Source organism: Pseudophryne corroboree, chromosome 6, assembly GCF_028390025.1.
Source record: "Pseudophryne corroboree isolate aPseCor3 chromosome 6, aPseCor3.hap2, whole genome shotgun sequence".
Taxonomy (NCBI): Eukaryota; Metazoa; Chordata; class Amphibia; order Anura; family Myobatrachidae; genus Pseudophryne; species Pseudophryne corroboree.
Window position 1 is genome coordinate 436,518,964 of NC_086449.1, and position 16,217 is coordinate 436,535,180.

At 47.4% G+C, this 16,217-nt stretch overlaps 1 protein-coding gene across 4 annotated transcripts in view; it reads right to left on the reverse strand.

The window, feature by feature from the left end:
• The window catches only part of LRRK2 (leucine rich repeat kinase 2), a 469,339-nt gene that overhangs the window by 143,528 nt on the left and 309,594 nt on the right, over positions 1-16,217 (reverse strand). The window lies entirely within an intron of this gene.

A 16,217-nucleotide genomic window follows, 5' to 3' on the forward strand; every position in this document is an offset into this window, starting at 1 on the left:
ACCCTGCACAGAAATAAAATAACCCACCAAAATCTAACTCTTTCTGCACGTTATATCTGCCTCCCCTGCAGTGCACATGGTTTTGCCTAATTGCTATCAAAAATCCTGCTGCGATCAACTTGGAATTACCCCCAATAAGAGGAAATACTACAAAAACAAATTAAAGATTGACATTACACAATTATTGGTATCCTCGAGTCATTCAAATCAATTAGAAAAATAAAAAATAGGTACTAAAGATTACTTTTTATTCCCTGTTATTTTGTCACAATGGTAAAGACAAGAGAGCAGTCTGAGAGCATTAGAAGTGTTAGTATCAACAAGATCTCTAAATGGTATTAGTCCTTCTCCAAACACTTTGGCACACCTGTTTCAAAGGGTGTAGTATGGTATGCCGGTGGCCGGGCTCCCGGCGACCAGCATACCGGCGCCAGGAGCCCGACCACCGGCATACCTTTATTCTCCCTCCAGGGGGGTCGTGGACCCCCACGAGGGAGAAAAAGTGTCGGTATGCCGGCTGTCGGGATTCCGGTGCTGGTATACTGTGCGCAGGGATCCCGACAGCCGGCATACTAAAGACCACCCGTTTCAAAGGTGTACAATGTTATTAAGAAGTGTGCTACTCATGGAACTGTGAAGAACCTCCCTGGACATGGGAAAATAAGGAAATCCATAGAGAAGACTATGAAGGTTGGTACAAACTGCGGAAAAGAAAAATATTCAGAGCTGAAGGCTGGCCTGGAACTATCCAGAGTGATGGACTCCACCTGTACCATATGTGCCAAACTAAATAAAGAAGGGCATTATGGGTGAAGGCCAAGGAGGATCCAACTTCTGAAAAAAAGACCTAAAAAGGAACAACTGATGTTTGCCAAAATGTACCTAGACAAACCAGAAGTCTTCTGGGAAAATGTTCTGTGGACAGATTGTTTATATGTGGTAAAATGAACATTTTAAGGAGATGACCCCCCCCCCCACCTAAGGGTAAACATGGTGGAGGAACAATAATGTTCTTGGGCTGCTTTATTGCCCCTAGTACTGGAGGCCTCCACCGTAATGCAAGAATCATAAAATCAGAAGATGACCAAGGCATCTTGAAGCAATGTGTGTTACCCAGTTTAAGAAAACTTGTTTTAGGTTGATGATTATGAGTCCTCCAGCATGTTAATGGCTCAAAACATACATGTAAAAGCATAAAAGATTGGTTGAAAAGAAAATTTTTGACATTACTACATTTCAGTGGAAAAGGAAGTTCTTTTTGGTTCATAACTTTGGACATCTCATGCTTTGACTGTTCCCAGGATGCATTGCACCGCCTCGAAGAGATAAAGGCCAGAACCACAATCTCTTGGTTAAGATGGAAAGATGATACCACCTTAGGTAGATAACCAGGGCAAGTTCGAAGAACTGCCCAGTCACGGTGAAAAATCAGAAAGGGTGGACGACAGGACAAGGCGCCTATGTCCGACACCCTCCTAGCAGAGGCAATAGCCAGCAAAAACAAAGTGTAAGATATTTAAGAACCACAGACTCAAGAGGTTCAAATGGAGACTCTTGTAGGGCATTTAAGACAACAGACAAATCCCATGGAGTCACAGGAGGGACATAGGGAGGTTGAATCCGTAAAACGGCCTGAGTGAAAGTATGAACGTCAAGAATAGATGTAATTTTTCTCTGAAACCTCACCGACAAGGCACATATATGAACCATGAGGGAGGCCAAACGAAGGCCTAAATCTAGGCGTTGCTGCAGAAAAGCCAAAAGCCTAAAAGTACTGAACGAATAGGCATCATAATTCTTAGCAGCACACCATGTGAAGTAAAAGTTCCAGACCCGAAATTATCGGCCTTTGCGGAAGATGTATTATTATATATAGATGATCCAAAGTCTTCTTTGCAAAAAATTTTAGAGAAGCTGGAAGAATTTGGTGAAATATCGGGGTTCACGGTCAATTTGGCTAAATCAGTAGGTCTCTGTTTGCACCCTAGCATTACCACTCCGCATTGGGGCCGCACGATTGCAGTGCGGTGTGCTAGATCATACATAGACTATCTAGGCATTCGTCTTCCTAAGCGCCCAGCAGAACTTTATAGACTGAATATTTCTACAGCATTAACTGATACGACGAGAGAGCTGGAGGGCTGGGCCCATCTCATGCTGTCATATGTGGGGAGAGCGAACCTTATTAAGATGGTGACTTTCCCAAGATGGTTATATATCTTGCAGGCTCTGCCTCTTCTCTTATCCCAAAAAGACATCGGTTCACTTAACGCCCTTTTCAGAAAATGTATTTGGGGAGCGAAGAGACCGCGAATAGGGTTGATAAAACTACAACAATCGGTTACCAATGGGGGTATTAACTTTCCTAATATTTTACATTATAACCATGCGGCAGTTTTGCGATATCTGCGAGATTGGTTATCAGAAAAGGACCTTTATGCTAATACTTCTCTGGAAGGACAGTTTTTAACCAACTGCAATTTGACGGGTTTGTTACACTTACATGACAGCGAAGTAGAAGATAATATACGTAATAACCCCTTATTATGGACTACGAAACGTCTTTGGCATATACTCCGTCATAGACAAAACTTAAACTCTTATCACACCCTTCACTCACAATTTCTACGCAACCCTGATTTCCAGGGCGGGTTGGCGGCAACACCCTACGACAGATTAAAACTAGAGGGACTGTATAATGTGGGGGCGCTTTTGGATAGGGTTACTAGAGCACCGTTATCGTACACATTAGCATCGGAAAGATTCCCTAGTTTCCAGAGATACCCATTCGCATATATACAGGCTAAGCATTATGCTCTGTCAGTGGTCGGGAAACTCTCTGCCGATGACTGGAATAATACTTTGGACGTGCTGCTGGTATCAGATTTAACGGTTAAGGGAGCGATCTCGCATCATTATGCTTTTCTGAGAAAGGGTATTGACCATAACCATATCCAATCGGGTATGTCCTCTTGGGTGCGCGCCATCCCCTCCCTGACTTGTGAAGGTTTGCTGAAGACACTTTGTTGGTCGAGAAAGACAATTCCGGCGATTCAATATCAAGAAATGTTTTTGAACATCTTTCATAAGGCTTATTTTTCACCCCGCAGACAGCATTTGGCAGGGTTGATACCATCCGCATCTTGCCCTAGATGTCATGCTGATATAGCAGATATGTATCATTATTTTTGGAAATGCCCCATGCTGAGAATATTCTGGCTCAAAATAAGACGATTTGCTCTTGACAATTTGGTAAATTATATTCCTTTTACGGATAAATGGGCAATATTTGGTATGTTGCCAGAAGAGCAACGTATAGAGAGAGGATGTAAGCGCCTGTTATTAATTATAAGTGCGACCGCTCGCAAGGCAATTCTGCAGACATGGATTGAGGCTACTCCCCCCACCCTGAAATTATTTAAAGAAAAACTACACCATGTGTTTAACATGGAGTGGATTGAAACCATGTTGGAAAAAGAGAAGCGGTCGGCAGGGTTCTTCGGAACCTGGGAAAGCTATATTGATATTTTGTCAATTGATTTACGTACCAGAATACGAGACTCCCTGAAACTCACACAATGGTATGCTATTCGAGAACTATCTGGAGATCCACCGGTAAATGTGTTACCCTGATAACCTCACTTGCACCCATTGATTGATTAAAGTAAAGGGGAGGTTGGGGACACAGATGGCTGAATGGGGATGATCTTTAAGTACATAGTCTCATGGGAAAGGACATTGATCTATATTTTTGTATAACAGATATGCCTGCTACATGTCTAAATAATGCGTTGTTTCGGAATATTGTAATGTACGTTTGGATTAGTATTTGGTAAATGTCAGGTACCATGCTCTGCATATAACCTTTTAAAGATAAATTTCAAGTTTATCAAGGAATCTGTATGTATTATGGAACTCTGAGTGTTTCAATAAAAATTATATTTAAAAAAAAAAAAAAGGTTCCAGACCCTGTAATAAATCTGTGCAGAAGACCGGTTTGCGGGCCTTCAACATAATTTGAATAACAGCCTCGGAGAATCCTTTGGCCCTCAGGAGTGAAGCCTCAAGAGCCACGCCATCAAAGCCAGTCTGGCCAGGTCCGGATAGACACAAGTGCCCTGAACGAGGAGGTCTGGGGGTTGAGGAAGTAGAAGAGGACGCTCTATCGATAGACGCTGCAGGTATAAGAACCAATGCCGCCTGGGCCACGCTGGAGCGACTAGAAGTAGTATTCCTCTTTCTTGCTTTAACTTCCGTAGAACCCTGGGTAGGAGTGACACTGGAGGGAACAGTCGAAAGTAGGGCAGTCGAAAGTTCCATGGAATTGCCAGTGCATCCACGAACGCTGCTTGAGGATCCCTTGTCCTTGATCCGAAGACCGGAACCTTGTGATTGTGTCGAGACGCCATCAGGTCTACATCTGGTAGGCCCCACTACTTGTCCACTAGGAGTTGAAAGACTTCCTGATGAAGACTCAACTCTCCGGCGTGAACGTCCTGACGACTGAGGAAATCCGCTTCCCAGTTGAGGACTCCGGGGATGAACACTGCCGATATTGCTGGCAGATGACGTTCCACCCAATGTAGGATTTTTGATACTTCCAGCATTGCCATGCAGCTTCGAGTGACGCTTTGATGATTTATGTATGCCACCGTGGTGGCGTTGTCTGATTGTACTTGAACAGGCCTGTTCTGTACTAAAGGCAGGGCCAGTGTCTACCATTGAACACTGCCCACAATTCCCGAATGTTTATTGGGAGGAGAGATTCCTTCCTGGTCCACCGACCCTGGAGAGTGTGTTGTTCCAACACCACACCCCAACCCCGCAGACTGGAATCCGTTGTCAGGAGGACCCAGTTGGAGATCCAGAAGGGACGGCCCCTGCTCAACTGGTTGGTCCTGTAGCCACCAGCTCAGTGACAGACGAACCTCCGGAGTCAAGGAGATCATTTGAGACCTGATCCGATGAGGGAGGCCGTCCCACTTAGAAAGGATTAACCTCTGCAGAGGTGAGAGTGAAATTGAATGTAATCTACCATGTCAAAAGCAGACACCATGAGGCCTAGTACATGCATCGCCGAGTGTATCGACACCCTTGGGTGAGAGAGGAAGTATCTGATCCTGTGCTTGAAGTTTTAGGACTTTCTCTGAAGACAGAAACAATCGTTGGCTGTGTGTCCAGTAGTGTCCCCAGGTGCACCATGCTCCGAGCAAGGACCAGCGAGGACTTTTTCCAGTCGATGAGCCACCCGTGGGCTTGTAGGAATTGGACCGTCAGTTCCAAATGACTAAGGAGAATCTCTTGGGAGTTCGCCAAGATCAGCAAGTCGTCAAGATACGGCAGGATCCTGAATCCCTGACGACAGAGATGAGCCGTCATCACGGCCATTACTTTGGTGAAGATCCGAGGGGCCATGGTTAATCCAAATGGCAGGGCCTGGAATTGATAATGTAGGTTGCCAAAAGCTGATGCGACATGGCAATAGGAACATGCAGGTAAGCATCTTGTATGTCCAGGGATACCATATAGTCTTCGGGTTCCATGGCCACTACAATAGAGCGCAGAGTTTCCATACGGAATTTGGACACTCACAAATTTGTTCAATGATTTGAGGTTGAGTATAGGCCGAAAGGACCCATTTGGCTTCGGAACTAGAAACCGGGTCGAGTAGTCTCCCCTGCCTCTCTGAGACAGAGGTACCGGCACTACCACTCCCGTATCCAGGAGGTATTGTACAACAAAGTGTAAAGCTTGCGCTTTTAATGGATCCACAGGGATAACCGTTGTGCAAAACTGGCGAGGGGGACATCTCTTGAAAGAGATTGCGTACCCGTGAGAGACAACTTACTGCACCCAGGCGTCCAAAGTGGTCTGTAACCAGGCCTGGGCGAACTGCAGAAGTCGGCCTCCCACCCTGGGGTTCCCCAGTGGGAGGCCCGCCCCGTCATGCAGCAGGCTTGTCTTGTTTGGAAGCAGACTGACGGGTGACCCAGGATTGTTTCGATTAAGGCTTAGTGGTTTTGGAAGCACAAGCCTTTCACTGATAAGCTTGACCCTTTGCCTTCCCGGGAGGTCAAAAGGAACGAAATGTGGTACTCTTAGCCTTTGGAGCAGAAGGATTAAAATTTGGGAGACACTTGGCAGTAGCCAAGTCAGTTACAATCTTATTCAGACCCTCCCCAAATAGGATGTCTCCTTGAAAAGGCAGCACCTCCAGGGTCTTTTTGGAGTCCTGGTCCACCTTCCAGGACCTCAACCACATAATTAGAAGAGCCAAGATAGACGTAGTAGATGCCTTGGCCGCCATTACACCTGCATCAGGTGCCGCCTCCTGAATATAGTGAGAGGCTGTGGTAATAGAAGACAAATATTGTCTGGCAGTGTCAGAAAAATCCTGAGGCAGCTCATTCTTAATTGCCTGAACCCATGCTTCAATGCCTTTCACAGCCCAGGAGGCTGTCATAGCGGGTCTATGTACAGCACCTGTCAGTGAGTAAATAGACTTCAGGCATCCCTCCACACGCTTATCCGTCTGTTACTTCAGGGAGGTGACGGTGGTGACAGGCAGAGTAGATGACACCACAAGACGGGCGACATGAGAGTCCACCGGCGGTGGAGTTTCCCACTTGTTACTCAACTCTGCAGGGATAGGATAACGAGCTAGTATCTTTTTAGACAGGGAAAATGTATTTCCTGGAGACGACCAGGATTCCTGACATATGTCAATTAAATGGTCAGAATGTGGCAAGAATACTTTAGCAACCTTCTGACGTTTGAACTTATCAGGTTTCTTAGACACAGTAGTAGGCTCAATGTCATCATCTATTTGAAGAATTAGCTTAATGGCCTCAACTAGGTCAGGAACATCAACCTGGGTTGGAGATTCCTCATCAGAAGCAACTGTATCCGTGTCTGACGGATCAGTATATTCCCCATCCTCATCAGAAGAATCATCCGAAATATTAGTGGATTGTGAGGAAGAAATGGCCCATTTAGATGACCCCTTGGCCCCAGAGGGGCGTGGGGTAGACTTTTGTCTAACCAAAGATTGATTGAATTGTTGTAATTGGTTAGACAGAGTATCCGCCCAGGGCGGAGTAACTAAAGAGACAATATGTGGCTGCAATGGCAAAGGAGGTTCTACAATGGGTGTAAGACGTGTCACAAGTGTAGTCAGCATACTTGAGAACGCTGCCTAAGGTGGGTCCTTATTGGCCACAGGTGCTGCAGGTTGACTGGGTGTATGGCACACAGCACCTGAATCAGCAGCTAAAACTTCTCCCTCAGGTAAATCCTTGGCATCTGTACTGCAGGAAGCAGAGGCATCCACGGATTTCCCGCCCTTTGTGGCAAACAGTATAAGGAATGTAGCCCTAGGGCGTAACAGTACAATATAGCCAGACAAACACAATACCTGCAAATAACCCCCTATGTAATGTAACAGTAAATACAGGACACAAAACAGAGGATTTAAGCAGTATGAGGTGACTGAAAAACACAGGAAAAATACCAAATCGTATATTCTGTGTGACACTATATATATATATATATATATATATATATATATATATATATATATATATATAGAATTTTGTTATGCCCAGCACTCCCAATGCAATAAGATTAATCCGGGTGCCCTCCGCAGTAAATAATCCATGAAGTAGAAGAAAAATGGCAGCGGCACTCCGTTTGAAATTATTGAAAAAAATGTATTTCAAATATAATACAACATCACAGTGGTCACATATAGAACCAACGTTTCGGGGTCCTTGGACCCCTTTGTCAAGGCGTGAACCTTGACAAAGGGGTCCAAGGACCCCGAAACGTTGGTTCTATATGTGACCACTGTGATGTTGTATTATATTTGAAATACATTTTTTTCAATAATTTCAAACGGAGTGCCGCTGCCATTTTTCTTCTACTTCATATATATATATATATATATATATCTCTATCTATCTATCTATATATATCTCTATATATATATATCTATATATATATATATCTATCTATCTATATATCTATATATCTATATATATATATATATATATACATACACATGGCCTAAATACTGCATTGTATTGTAAGGCCCGTAGGCCTCTGCTTTTGGATATGCAACACCTAAACTGCTTGTGGTCTATCCCTCTCTTCCTTCTACTATGGGGCTCAATGTGGTCTGGACACTTGATTCTTTTTTAGCCCTTCATGGGCACTCTACTTCTGCTTTCTGCCCTAGTGGCTGATCCACTTACTTAAGACACCCTAATTATGTGGTTTCTTGGGGGGTTTTGTTTCAGTGCACAGACGAGTCTAATTTTTTTCAACAGTATGGGCTCACTAAGCACCTAGGGCCACTGGAACATCTTTCTGTATATAGTATGCAGTAGCACTACTTCTATGGTGATAGCGGTTTGTGTATTTTTTCTGTCTCTTTTCACAGCTCCCGAGTCTCCGTCCCGATGCGAGGGTTGCCAGGCAACGGGCCGGCAACGCAGCAGGTTGCCGAGCGACGGAATCACAATGACGCGCCCCAGTGCGCCAGCCTATGTCATCTCCCGGCGCCATCGGACACGCACGGACGGAGAAGCGGGAACTGTTCTGCACGGCGTGTGGCGGGTCTCTGTCCTTAAATAGGGTGAGTATGTTTTCATTTCTTTTCTTTCCTTTCACCTACACCTTGACAAAGGGGTTGGAATCCCCGAAACGTTGGTGGGGCGCAGGTGCGCTATGTAGTTGAATTCTTAATACAACTTTTTTCAAGCAAAAGACCCTGAGTGCCGCAGTCTTTGTCTCCTGTATATATATATACACACATATACATACACATACATATCTATATATATATATATAATAAGATTTTAAACCTACCGGTAAATCTTTTTCTCCTAGTCCGTAGAGGATGCTGGGGACTCCGTAAGGACCATGGGGTATAGACGGGCACTGCAGGAGACATGGGCACTCTAAAGACTTTAGATGGGTGTGCACTGGCTCCTCCCTCTATGCCCCTCCTCCAGACCTCAGTTAAAGAACTGTGCCCAGAGGAGACGGACAATACAAGGAAAGGATTGTTGTTAATCTAAGGGCAAGATACATACCAGCCCACACCATCCACACCGTACAACTTGGAACATACGAACCAGTTAACAGTATGAAACAAAACAGCATCAGCCAGAGACTGATCAAAACTGTAACATAACCCTTATGTAAGCAATAACTATATACAAGTCTTGCAAAATTTAGTCCGCACTGGGACGGGCGCCCAGCATCCTCTACGGACTAGGAGAAAAAGATTTACCGGTAGGTTTAAAATCTTACTTATTTTCTCTTACGTCTTAGAGGATGCTGGGGACTCCGTAAGGACCATGGGGATTATACCAAAGCTCCAGACCGGGCGGGAGAGTGCGGATGACTCTGCAGCACCGATTGAGCAAACATGAGGTCCTCCTCAGCCAAGGTATCAAACTTGCAGAACTTAGCAAAAGTGTTTGAACCCGACCAAGTAGCCGCTCGGCAAAGTTGCAATGCCGAGACACCTCGGGCAGCCGCCCAAGAAGAGCCCACCTTCCTAGTGGAATGGGCCTTTACCGAATTTGGTAACGGCAATCCAGCCGTAGAATGAGCCTGCTGAATCATGTTACAGATCCAGCGGGCAATAGTCTGCTTAGAAGCAGGGGCGCCAACCTTGTTGGCTGCATACAGAACAAACAGTGCCTGTTTTCCTAACCCGAGCCGTCCTGGCTACATAAACCTTTAAGGCCCTGACTACATCAAGTCCCCCGTAGCCACAGGCACCACAATAGGTTGGTTCATATGAAACGATGAAACCACCTTAGGTTAGGCCTCAACTCTGCTCTATCCACATGGAAAATCAGATAGGGGCTTTTGTGAGACAAAGCCGCCAATTCAGACACCCGCCTCGCAGATGCCAAGGCTAACAACATGACCACTTTCCAAGTGAGAAATTTCAACTCAACCATTTGAAGAGGTTCAAACCAGTGTGACTTAAGGAACTGTAACACCACGTTAAGGTCCCATGCTGCCACTGGGGGCACAAAAGGAGGCTGGATGTGCAGCACTCCCTTTACAAAAGTCTGGACTTCTGGGAGAGAAGCCAATTCCTTCTGAAAGAATATTGACAGGGCCGAAATCTGTACCTTAATAGAGCCTAACTTTAGGCCCATATCCACTCCTGTCTGCAAAAAGTGGAAAAAACGGCCCAGGTGAAAATCTTCCGTAGGAGCATTCTTAGCTTCACACCAAGATACATATTTCCTCCAGATACGGTGATAATGTTTCGCCGTCACCTCCTTCCTAGCTTTTATAAGAGTAGGGATGACCTCCCCCGGAATACCTTTCCTAGCTAGGATTTGGCGTTCAACCGCCATGCCGTCAAACGGTACCGCGGTAAGTCTTGGAACATGCAGGGCCCCTGCTGCAACAGGTCCTCCCTGGGAGAAAGAGGCCACGGATCTTCTGTGAGCATTTCCTGAAGATCTGAATACCAGGCCCTCCGAGGCCAATCCGGAACAATGAGTATTGTCTGGACTCTTTTTCGTCTTACGATTCTCAGTGTTTTTGAGATGAGTGGAAGAGGAGGGAAGACATAGACCGACGGAAACATCCATGGTGTCACCAGGGCGTCTACCGCTACCGTCTGAGGGTCCCATGACCTGGAACAATACCTCCAAAGTTTCTTGTTGAGGAGTGACGCCATCATGTCTATTTGAGGAAGCCCCCAACGACTTGTTATCTCTGCAAAAACTTCTTGATGAAGACCCCACTCTCCTGGATGGAGGTCGTGTCTGCCGAGGAAGTCTGCTTCCCAGTTGTCCACTCCCGGAATGAAGACTGCTGACAGCGCGCTTACGTGATTTTCCGCCCAGCAAAGAATCCTGGTGGCTTCCGCCATTGCCACTCTGCTCCTTGTCCCGCCTTGGCGGTTTATATGAGCCACTGCTGTGACGTTGTCTGATTGAATCAGAACAGGTAGGTCGTGAAGAAGAGTCTCCGCTTGTCGTAGGCCGTTGTATATGGCCCTTAATTCCAGCACGTTGATGTGTAAACAAGCCTCCTGGCTCGACCTCAGTCCCTGAAAATTTCTTCCTTGTGTGACTGCTCCCCATCCTCGGAGGCTCGCGTCCGTGGTCACCAGAACCCAGTCTTGAATGCCGAACCAGCGACCCTCTAGAAGGTGAGCACTCTGCAGCCACCACAGCAGAGACAACCTGGCCCTGGGGGACAGGCTTATTTTCTGATGTATTTGTAGATGGGACACCGACCATTTGTCCAGAAGGTCCCACTGAAATGTCCTCGCATGGAACCTGCCGAAGGGTATGGCCTCGTAGGCCGCCACCATTTTTCCCAGTACTCGAGAGCATTGATGAACTGACTTTTTTTTCGGCTTTAACAGGTCTCTGACCATGCTCTGGAGTTCCTGGGCTTTTTCCGTTGGGAGAAAAACCCTCTTCTTTTCCGTGACCAGAATCATGCCTAAAAATGATAGCCGAGTCGTTGGAATCAACTGCGACTTTGGCAGATTTAGGATCCAGCCGTGTTGCTGCAGCACTCTCAGGGAGAGTGACACGCTTTTCAGCAACTGATCTCTCGATCTCGCTTTTATCAGGAAATCGTCCAAGTATGGGATAATTGTGACGCCATCATGTCTATTTGAGGAAGCCCCCAATGACTTGTTATCTCTGCAAAACTTCTTGATGAAGACCCCACTCTCCTGGATGGAGGTCGTGTCTGCTGAGGAAGTCTGCTTCCCAGTTGTCCACTCCCGGAAGGAAGACTGCTGACAGCGCGCTTACGTGATTTTCAGCCCAGCGAAGAATCCTGGTGGCTTCCGCCATTGCCACTCTGCTCCTTGTCCCGCCTTGGCGGTTTACATGAGCCACTGCTGTGACGTTGTCTGATTGAATCAGAACAGGTAGGTCGCGAAGAAGAGTCTCCGCTTGTCATAGGCCGTTGTATATGGCCCTTAATTCAAGCACGTTGAATGTGTAGACAAGCCTCCTGGCTCGACCACAGTCCCTGAAAATTTCTTCCTTGTGTGACTGCTCCCCATCCTCGGAGGCTCGCGTCCGTGGTCACCAGAACCCAGTCTTGAATGCCGAACCTGCGACCCTCTAGAGCAGGGGTGTCAAACTCAAATTCATCGGGGGCCGCATCAGCAGTTTGGTCCCCATCAAAGGGCCGGTTGTATCTGTAGGTCTATCCAAAATTTACCGCTCCACCTGCCTTATATGTGCCCAGCCATCTGCCCCCTTTTAAAGTGCCCAGCCATGTGCCCCCTTTTATAGTGCCCAGCCATGTGCCCCCTTTTATAGTGCACAGGTCCCCATTTTACACATTGCGGCAGGCACAGGTCCCCATTTTACACATTGCGGCAGGCACACGTCCCCATTTTACACATAGCGGCAGGTACAGGTCCCCATTTTACACATTGTGGCAGGCACAGGTCCCCATTTTACACATTGTGGCAGGCACAGGTCCCCATTTTACACATTGTGGCAGGCACAGGTCCCCATTTTACACATTGTGGCAGGCACAGGTCCCCATTTTACACATTGTGGCAGGCACAGGTCCCCATTTTACACATTGTGGCAGGCACAGGTCCCCATTTTACACATTGTGGCAGGCACAGGTCCCCATTTTACACATTGTGGCAGGCACAGGTCCCCATTTTACACATTGTGGCAGGCACAGGTCCCCATTTTACACATTGTGGCAGGCACAGGTCCCCATTTTACACATAGCGGCAGGTACAGGTCCCCATTTTACACATTGTGGCAGGCACAGGTCCCCATTTTACACATAGCGGCAGGCACAGGTCCCCATTTTACACATTGTGGCAGGCACAGGTCCCCATTTTACACATTGTGGCAGGCACAGGTCCCCATTTTACACATTGTGGCAGGCACAGGTCCCCATTTTACACATTGTGGCAGGCACAGGTCCCCATTTTACACATTGTGGCAGGCACAGGTCCCCATTTTACACATAGCGGCAGGTGGTGGAAGGAGGGAGAGAGAGAGAAAGAGAGGAAGGGAGAGGGGCTGACTTACATTTGAAGCGGTTCTCGCCGCTCTTCAGCCGCCTCTCCCTCCTCGTCTGCGCGGCTCCCTTCTCCCTCCTCCGACGGGGTTTCGTTGAATGACGCGTTTGCGCCGTGACGTCACGACGCAATCGCGTCATTCCGCGAAACCCCGCCCCCCCCGAGCTGGGCACTCGGGAGAAGGGGGTTTCATGGCGGCGGCACCGCGGGCCATCAGACGAGGTCTGGCGGGCCGGATTTGGCCCGCGGGCCTTGTCTTTGACACCCCTGCTCTAGAGGGTGAGCACTCTGCAGCCACCACAGCAGAGACACCCTGGCCCTGGGGGGACAGGCTTATTTTCTGATGTATTTGTAGATGGGACCCCGACCATTTGTCCAGAAGGTCCCACTGAAATGTCCTCGCATGGAACCTGTCGAAGGGTATGGCCTCGTAGGCCGCCACCATTTTTCCCAGTACTCGAGTGCATTGATGAACTGACACTCTTTTTGGCTTTAACAGGTCTCTGACCATGCTCTGGAGTTCCTGGGCTTTTTCCGTTGGGAGAAAAACCCTCTTCTTTTCCGTGTCTAGAATCATGCGTAAAAATGATAGCCGAGTCGTTGGAATCAACTGCGATTTTGGCAGATTTAGGATCCAGCCGTGTTGCTGCAGCACTCTCAGGGAGAGTGACACGCTTTTTAGCAACTGATCTCTTGATCTCGCTTTTATCAGGAGATCGTCCAAGTATGAGATAATTGTGAGTCCTTGCCTGCGTAGGAGCACCATCATTTCCGCCATTACCTTTGGACAGCCCAAACAGCAACGTCTGAAACTGGTAATGACAGTCCTGTACAGCGAATCTCAGGTACCCAACTAAGTTTCCAAGGAAACATTAAGAAGCGCTAATAAATATCAGGTACGCCTGATGAGGAGGATAAATGGGGACATGAAGGTATGCATCCTTTATGTCTAGTGACACCATAAAATCCCCCCCCCCCCTTCCAGGCTTGAGATCACTGCCCGGAGAGATTCCATCTTGAATTTGAACTTTTTTATATACAGGTTTAGGGATTTTAGATTCAGAATGGGTCTGACCGAGCCATCCGGTTTCGGGACCACAAATAGAGTTGAATAGTACCCCTTCCCCTGTTGCACTAGGGGAACCTTGATAATCACTTGCTGTTGACACAGCTTTTGTATCGCAGCTAAAACTATTTCCCTCTCTGGGGGAGAGGCTGGCAAAGCAGACTTGAAAAATCGGCGAGGAGGCACTTCTTCGAATTCCAGTTTGTAGCCTTGGGATACAATTTCTATCGTCCAAGGATCCAAATCTGACAGAACCCAGATCTGGCTGAAGAGTCGAAGACGTGCCCCCACCGGCGTGGACTCCCGCAGTGGAGCCCCAGAGTCAGGCGGTGGATTTTGTAGAAGCCGGGGAGGACTTCTGTTCCTGGGAACTAGCCGTAGCAGGCATTCTTTTCCCTCTACCCTTACCTCTGGCGAGGAAGGAAGAGCCCCGGCCCCTTCTGGACTTATGCGACCGAAAGGACTGCATCTGATATTGAGGTGTTTTCTTTTGCTGTGGGGGAACATAAGGCAAAAAAGAAGATTTACCCGCGGTAGCTGTGGACACCAGGTCCGCGAGGCCCTCCCCAAATAAAACCTCACCCTTGTAAGGCAAAGTGTCCATATGTCTCTTTGAATCTGCATCACCCGTCCATTGGCGGGTCCACAGGGCTCGCCTAGCAGAAATTGCCATGGCATTGGCTCTTGAACCCAACAGGCCAACGTCTCTCGCAGCGTCTCTCATATATAACGCTGCGTCTTTTATATGACCCAAGGTCAATAAAATGCTATCCTTATCTAGGGTGTCAATGTCAGATGACAAGTTATCTGCCCATGCTGCTATTGCGCTACATACCCATGCCGACGCTACTGCCGGTCTGAGCAAGGCCCCCGTATGTGTATAAATTGATTTTAAGGTAGTCTCCTGTCTGCGATAAGCAGGATCCTTGAGGGCTGCCGTGTATGGAAACGGTAGCGCCACCTTTTTGGACAAGCGCGTCAAAGCCTTGTCCACCCTGGGCAAGGATTCCCACCATAACCTGTCCTGTGCGGGGAAAGTATACGCCTAAGAATTCTCTTGGGAATCTGCAGTGTCTTGTCTGGAGTTTCCCAAGCTTTTTCAAATAAAGCGTTCAGCTCATGAGATGGGGGAAAGGTTACCTCAGGTTTCTTCTCCTTAAACATGCATACCCTCGTGTCAGGCACCGAGAGGTCCTCTGTGATAATGCAAAACATCTTTTATTCAATAATCATATAATGAATACTTTTGGCCACCCTTGGGTGTAACCTCGCATTATCGTAGTCGACACTGGAGTCAGAATCTGTGTCGGTATCAGTGTCTGCTACCTGGGACAGGGGACGTTTATGAGACCCAGAAGGGCCTTGTGACACAGTCAAAGCTATGGATTGACTCCCTGCTTTTTCTCTGGACTCTGCTTTGTCCAATCTTTTATGTAATAAAGACACATTTGCATTTAAAACATTCCACATATCCATCCAATCAGGTGTCGACTGTGCTGACGGAGACACAATCATCTGCTCTACCTCCTCCTTAGACGAGCCTTCCGCTTCAGACATGCCGACACACACGTACCGACACCCCCACACACACTGGGATATATATATATATATATATATATATATATATATATATGGAGACAGTCCCCCAATAAGGTCCTTTGGAGAGACAGAGAGAGAGTATGCCAGCACACACCCAGCGCCATTGGACACTGGAACAAAATCCCAGTCTGTACAGCGCTTTATATATCAATAATACACTCACTGCGCCAAATAAATGTGCCCCCCCTCCTTTTTGCCCTCTGTACTTGTGTTCAGCAGGGGAGAGTCCGGGGAGCAGCTTCTCTGCAGCGTGCTGTGGAGAAAATGGCGCTGGTTAGTGCTGGAGGATCAAGCTCCGCCCCCTCAACGGCGGGCTTCGGTCCCGCTCAAATTCTTTATACTGGCGGGGGTTTATTTAATATACTGCCTCCGCAGTATATATATGTCAGCCAGTGTCCCTTGAGGTTTATTATTGCTGCCCAGGGCGCCCCCCCCTGCGCCCTGCACCCATACAGTGCCGTCAGTGTGTGTGAATGTGGGAGCAATGGCGCACAG